This window comes from Platalea leucorodia (assembly GCF_965183815.1).
Source record: "Platalea leucorodia genome assembly, chromosome: 11".
Lineage (NCBI taxonomy): Eukaryota > Metazoa > Chordata > Aves > Pelecaniformes > Threskiornithidae > Platalea > Platalea leucorodia.
In genome coordinates this window covers 6,365,960-6,373,863 of record NC_138833.1, presented here as the reverse complement: position 1 = coordinate 6,373,863, position 7,904 = coordinate 6,365,960, and positions in this window count along the sequence as shown.

Here is a 7,904-nt window from a genome sequence, read left to right as displayed (position 1 = left end):
CGGCGCGGCCTCGCCAGCGCGCCGGGCGGGGACAGGGCGGCGAGGGCCGCCCGGGCAGGTGCCGGCTTGCCGCGGTGGCCTGGGGGGACCGGGCGGGCGGCGGCGTGAAATGGCTGTCCGCGGGCGCCCGCGGCCGCCGGGCGGGAAGGTGAGCTGGCCGGCCCGGCCGGGCGGCTCTGCCGGCGGCCGGCTGCCGTGGGCGGCCTCCCTCGGGGGCTCTGGCCCAGCGCAGCTCGCAGGCCGCGGGGCCCCATCGCCGCCCTGCGGGCCCGCGGCTCGCCGAGGTAGCCACGGACCGGAGGGCTTAATGCCACGGCCAGAGTAAGGAGCCCTGCTGAGCGTGGGGTGCGCAAGCCCGGCGGACCTGAGCCGCAGAGGAGCTTGAGCGAGGCCGGGAGCGGCGCCCACCGGCGCTCCCCCGCGCAGAGGAAGGCCCTGTCGCAGCGACACGTACTCTGCCTTTCCTCCCGTGCGCGCCATGAGCTGACAGCCCTGTCAGCCTTGGTTAAAGGAAAAAAAAAGCAGCCCCCTTCCCTGTCTCCACACCTATAAAGATGAGCTGCCGTTCTTGGATGCTGCTCCCGGTGCCGCTGGGCTCTGCGGACCAGGGAGCAGCAGCATTTTGGGGAAACCCCCTTTCAGCTGGTGTGTGATGGGAATGAGCTGCTCTTCCACGTGAATTGGCATGTGGGGACATCTGTGTGTCCCAACAGAATGAAAAGTCAGATATTTTTTTTTGTACTGACAGCCACAAGCCCTGAAGAGGCTTGCATATGCACTAGCACAGATAGTCCATCACTGGCCCTGGGCAGGGCACACCTTCGAGTTGCCTTTCCGGGCTGCCCTCGTGTCCAGGGGCTGATCTGTAAGACTCGGGTGTCTTTGGTGCTGTAAATTAGCTAATCTCAAGATTACTTTTACCTGAACACCCACTCTTCAAAAATAAAAGTATATAGCCTCTCAGTGCTCACGTCTCTCCATTAATTTGAAATGTGTAACTCGTGTTCATAATACCTGCATTCATATTCATCAAGTAAGAACATTAAATTCTGTTGCTGAAAATGAGACAAACTGAAACAAGAAAGAACTGACACAGGGGCAGAATTGCATCTTACCTGTCAAAACCTGGCATTCGCCTTCTCCCCCACAAAGCTCACCCCTTTGAAAAACAGTACCGTTCCACAATACATGCACATTCAGCTTATTTTCGGATGTAAAGTCTTTTATTTGCAAGATACAATTAGTTTTCCAAATAGGAGGTTGCTTGAGCCACGGGTTCACCAGGATACGTCCCCTTGCAATCCTGTTAACATGAAAGCAGATTGTCTACTGAGGTGTTGTCAAGTGGATTGCCACAGGCTAACTAAAATACAATAATAATAAAATTGACTAGTGTGTGAAAACGAAGTATAGGAATAAATAGTAGTGCAGCTTACCGGGTGAGTGAGGAGAGGGGATTTGGGCTGCTGTGAGAGCCTTCTTTCGGAGTCACAGGATCATTTCGGCTGGAAGGCGGCTCTGGTCCTGCACCCCGCACGTGACAACAATTACTATTTCAGCAAAACCAGAAAAACTACTAATCCTTTTTTTTTTTTTTCTTCCTTTGCGTTCTATAGTAGAGACATTGTTAATTTGCAACCCGTGCACCACTTATAGAAATAACACCCTGATGGATGTCCAAGTCAAAAAAGAGGAGAGCAGAGCAATCACTTAAGCATCATGAACCACCCTTCCCATTTACTCCACTTAAAATCCCCCTAGGAAACCAGAGAAGGAACAGTGTTTATTTCATTTTCTAACCTTTGGTTTGGTTCATTTCTTATTATCTTTACAAAGCAATTACTTCCTACTGAATGTAGGAAGAGTGGCAGTTTGGCAATGCGGTACAGAGAAGATAGGCACCGGGATTCATGAAGTGGCCGAGGCAGGAAAACCCACGGAGTGTGGTGGCTGGTGTCACTGGCAGAAGAAGGGCATCGTTGATTGATCAGACATCTCAGCCAAGAAGAGCCGTACAGATGCAGATAAGACATTTGCTTGATTTGGCTTGAAAATGGGAACTGGTATCAAAATTTAAAATGAAGTTTTGGCATGACCCGCATGACAAACCGACTGGAGCGGGAAGGTGAATACTACATGGTAATAGGGAAAGAGGCTGCAGCTCTTTGCATGTACGTTTACCTGGTGTAATGCCAACAGGAGTACACGGCTACGCGTCAAAACCACCCAAAAACCTGCTCCACGCAGTGCTTAGCATCTCACAAAGCGGACTGCGGTTACAGAAGTCCACCCAGCGCTGTCAGAGGGGAGCAGTGCAGCCACAGCATGTTCTTGTGTGTACAGAGTCGCTTTTAATTCAATTACAGTCTTCCATTACTGAGGAAATAAATGTGGGAGGAAACAAAGGACAGACACAGAGAAGCAAAACAGGGGTAGGAAGTAGGAGATATATGCTTACTGCGTCTTGTTTGGCTCCATAGGGCTTTCGAAGGGCTGTCATACATCATGACATTTATTATTTCTGTCATGTACTAGGATGAGAAGTCCATTACAATATCGATCATTTTACTCTGCTCAACTCTATGCTGTGTAATACTCAGCATAGCTGAAAAAGCTTACAAGTGATTTAGAAATAGCTGTACGGGGAGAACTGAGGAAGAAATCAGAGTCAACATGGTTTCCCTTAATGGAATTCTCTTTTTAGTAAGCTTTTAGAAAACTTAGGAAATTGCATTTTAAACACCGTTAAAGCCACAGCACGGTTGCAGTCAAGCAATCAGAAGCTACAGACACAATAATGCAATCTTAATTTACCTGGTGACATAATGACATAATCTTCAGCTGTGTTGCCCCATAGCTGTCACATAACAGCTTCACCGGCCTCCTCCTCCTTTCACCCGTCAATAATTTCTGCCCCAATGAACTCAGGGCCAAAATCTTAACACGTCAAAACACTTACCCTTCCTTGATATCAAAAAGACCACTTGCAAACCTGAAAACCCAAGTATTTCAATGTAACCTGGAATGACCGCGGATTGCAGTCATCAGATGGGGCAGCACAAGGGAGGCGCTAGCTAATATCATTAATATGCCATTAGCGATAGCAGCAGGAGCAGCACGCCGTTCCAGCGCTGTGGCGGCAGCAAGGACAGAGCTGTCCTGCAGGGTGCCAGCCTGCGCCCTAAACACCGAGGTGCAGCAGAGGTGAGAGCTGCCCTGCCCTGCCCTGCCCTGCCCTGCGGGGTTGCTTTGAGAAGCCTTGCCCTTGGGGTTATAATTTCCCTCCACTTGCCGGTGGGTTTGCAGCCAGCTCAGGACAGGAGATGTGATGGAAGACCATCCTTACCTGGTTGTCATCTTTCTTCCCTGCAGTCTGCTTTTTACTGCCGATCCTGCCACGGGTGGACACTAGAAGTTTTCTTCATCATCTTTCTTTAACGTACTGTCTGTTCCACCCCAGCTTCGCCTGTAACACATTATTTATGCAGAGCAGCATGAAGGTCTGCATCAGAAGATCCTTCAGCACTGGAGAAAGCTGCATACTGGAAGGGCAGCCAAGGGAGGCTGACAACCTGGCCTATGTGCTTAAGACAGCACATGCTGGTGCTGCTCCATCTCTTCTATATTCTTGCATATAGCTTTCAAGGGATCCTTCTTATGTCAGGGCCCGATTTCAGACATTCATGCCTAAAAGGGAGGAATGACAGACAACCCAGGATGTCCACAAGGAAGGCACTCAGGTATCACAGTGATGACAAGAACCAAAGTCACACAGATAGATGACACCAGCTGTTAGCATCACAAAGGTAAAACTTGAGATAGCCTGACATTTATCTTTTTTTTTTCTCCTTTGTTTTTTTTTTTTTCTTGAATACTCTAAAAGCCATACCAACAGACACAGCAGCTAAACATTTGGTATGAACGATCAAGCCTTGAGTATGGGATAATTAGATCTAATTTACAACTAATACAGCATGTACCTGAATATAGGTCCCTTAACAAAAAGACATCAAAATTCTACACTTGGGTTTTTTTGCATGCAGCTGAAGTTCAGATGTGGCTCTACTCATGCCCAAATGGATGATACTAGCCTGGATCTCAGCCAAGCGTTTGCAATAGTAAAAAGTAAAAGTTGGATATTTGTGGTGACTTGGACCATATCAACAGGTCATGGACCAGGATAGACACTAGGGTCAGGGCTCTGAGTGTCACGGGGGCTAGATGTTCGAGTACCTGGGTTAGCATGGCCACACTTTGAGGAGGGAGAGGGGAAAGAAGACAGGGTGTAAGAAGGATGCTTCTCCCATTGAGTTCTACGACCTGCTGCAGGGATGAGCTGTCTCTACTTGCCTGCCTTCATACTGGACATGTGTTAGAGCCGTATCTTTAAAGAAAAGAGGGAACAACTGTGTACCAGATACAATTCAAGGGGAAATAGTATCCCTTTTTCACCAGTATCACATTTTCACCAGCCCTTGCCAATACTCAGGACGGTCCTTACCAAATTAGGGTCTCTGGTTCTTAAACAGGATATAATCAGCAGGTAAACTGAATTCTACCAACTTCTGTATATCGTGCACATATACTGCTTTTCAGCAACATTTTAGAACAATGTGGTGGGTTGACCCTGGCTGGACGCCAGGTGCCCACCAAGCCACTCCATCCCTCCCCTCCTCAGCTGGACAGGGCAGGGAGAAAATACAATGAAAGGCTCAATGGGTCGAGATAAGGACAGGGAGAGATCACTCACCAGTTACCCTCAGGGGCAAAACAGACTCCACTTGGGGAAATCAGTTTAATTTATTACCAATCAAATCAGAGTAGGGTAATGAGAAATAAAACCAAATCTTGAAACCCCTTCCCCCCACCCCTCCCTTCTTCCCGGGCTCAACTTCACTCCCGATTTCTCTACCTCCCCCCGGAGAGGCTCAGGGGGACGGGGAATGGGGGTTGGGGTCAGTCCATCCCACGCTGCCTCTGCCGCTCCTTCCTCCCCAGGGGAGGGCTCCTCACACCCTGCCCCTGCTCCAGCGTGGGTCCCTCCCACGGGTGCAGCCCTTCAGGAGCAGACTGCTCCAGCGTGGGTCCCCCGCGGGGTCACAACTCCTGCCAGCAAACCTGCTCCAGCCTGGGCTCCTCTCTCCACGGGGCCACAGCTCCTGCCAGGAGCCTGCTCCAGCGCGGGCTTCCCACGGGGTCACGGCCTCCTTCGGGCATCCCCCTGCCCCGGCGTGGGGTCCCCCACGGGCTGCAGGTGGATCTCTGCTCCAGCATGGGCCTCCATGGGCTGCAGGGGCACAGCCTGGCTCACCAGGGGCTTCCCCAGGGGCTGCAGGGGAATCTCTGCTCCGGCGCCTGGAGCTCCTCCTGCCCTCCTCCTGCACTGCCCTGGGTGTCTGCAGGGCTGCTCCTCTCACGTGTTCTCACTCCTCTCCTCTGGCTGCTCTTGCGCAGCAGCTTTTCCCCTTCTTAAATCTGTCATCCCAGAGGCGCTACCACCGTCGCTGATGGGCTTGGCCTTGGCCAGCGGCGGGTCCCTCTCGGAGCCGGCTGGCATGGGCTCTGTCGGACACAGGGGAAGCTTCTGGCAGCTTCTCACAGAAGCCACCCTTGTAGCCCCCCCGCTACCAAAACCTTGCCATGCAAAAACCCAGGTGCTGTTTCCTTCCCGGGAACCATGACTCCAGGTTGTCTTATGCACAGATTGCTTCTCCACCTGCACTGTTTTCCAGATTTTTTTCCTGGAAAATAATTGCCCCTAAAAGTCAACATACCTTGAAACTTTCTGTGCCCTGCTGGTCCCAAAGGTGAGACCACCTCCCAGTAGAAGTAGAAGGAGTAGTAAAAGTTTGGAGTTGGTGGGGCTGAGATGTCTCAGGAAGGAAGATGGCAGTGAAGAGCTCCACAGGCCATGTGCCTGTAAAGCTGGCGAGGCAGACTACACATAACCCTTGCAGCCACTCTGCTCCAGTGATGCCAGATGCCCTTGCCCCATGAGCTTGTCTGCAGTGCCTCCCACTGGAATATCGTTTGCTGCTGTGCACTGCTGCTGTACCTGCTGCCAGCCCACGGCACTTCTCTGCTTGTTAAACCCAGTGAACTCGATCCCAAAATGATGTTCTGCATCCCTGCAAACGCGCATGAGCTTGGCTGACTACCTACAGGCAACAGAGGCCATGGAGATGGGAGAGAATACATGGTACTCCACATAAAAGTAGCCTGTTCTGGTGGTCACTCTTCACATCTACCTCTCCTGCAGTACAGGCTTTAAAATATTCTCCCCCATGCCCCGTGGTTCCTGCGGGCTCGGGGAAGGGCAGAGCTAAGGCCATGGGGTGGGGACAAAGCACACGCTTGTCCAATTCCTGATTTTCCTGTGTTTGTTGTACTCCTTCGTCTCTATAGCTTCACTGGCAGAGCCTGAAGTGCAGGTCCATTTGATGTTTGGGAAGCATATAAGACACTGTCTGTCAACTATCATTTTGGGCAGATGGTCTGGGTACAAGTTCAGGAGAGGGAGTCCCTCCTCTGAGCTGTCTGTTCTCATTTCAAGATCAACAGCACCATCTAGTGACCCCAAATCGGCTTCCCACATACCTGCCTGCCTTATCTCCCACATTTCATACATCCCTCCGGGTCTCCCAGATGAGGTTTGTCTGTCTGTGCCTATCTATCTACACCTTTCCTGCCAGAGGATTGCTTACTAGCAGCTCTTGCGTGGTGGAGGCTGAGGGCACTCAGCCACAGTCACAGACCTCTGAGCTGGGATGAGATGATCCAAATTAACTCACAGGCCAAGAAACATCACCGAGCTGTGTGCCAGACCCCATTTGGCTCAGTGAGAATCTTTTCTGCCTTCCTGGGCACCTCTCACAGCTTCCACATTCAAAAGAAATCTGTTCAGGAAAAGAAAATAATCCTCCCTTAGCCTTCCCTTGGTTCTCTACTGTGTTTGACCTTGCTCACAGGTTGTGTAAGGACCTCAAGCGCACCAGTCAAAGGTCGTGTTTTGTCCCCAAAATCTCACTGGCGTACGTAGCTGATAATACAGACGTCGAGAGAGTCAAAAGCATGGCTAACATTATTTCTGGTGTCTCAACTTAGAGCAAAAGGCAGACAGGCAGCTCCACCTCTCCAGCGTGCAATGAGCCCTTCGGTTCCTCTCCCCACCACCCCTCCCTGCAAAAAACCCACATAAAAGAAAAAAATCTGCAGAATCCACACACAAACCTGGAGAGGCCGATGTTTCATATCATCCCAGCTCCTGCACTGCTGCATTTCACCCTCCCCACAACAGTCTCCGGGGCCCCCTGCAGGGTAGAAAGACAGAAGGACGGCATGTTGATGGCAGTATCATTTCGTGCCTCTTTTTTTCCCAGGCAGGACAATGTGCAAATGTCAACCCTCTCTACTTCACTACTGCATTCTCTCAGTTCCTTGACTCTTCATCAGGGCACCTTGCAGGCTGAGGATGCTGCAAGGAACGAAACGAAAGGACCCCAAGTTTTTGACTGCTCATGGTAAGGAAATCTGATGCATCAAGCACCTCCTCCAGTGTCAAGGTCATGGCCAGGAAAACCATACGATGTGAGATACATGTGGCGAGCTCTTATATTTCTGTTTGCTCATTAGGCTAAAACAGGTCCATGTTCCCAGCTTGTGCTAGAGGGCACTCTTAGAGGCCGGGAATCTGGAGCCCTGTGGTTATACACAGGGATCTGGATCGCAGCTCTCAAGTTTGCAGAGACAAGCCTGGGAAAGGTCTTTCAAAAGAAACCACTTCAGAATCATGAAAAAGAAGAAGATGGATGTTTAAAGCCATCGCCATAAATCAGTTGCTTTCCTGGACTTTACTGAGCGTATCTAATGGCAGCAATAGTATTAAACCATTCTGTGTTCTGGGT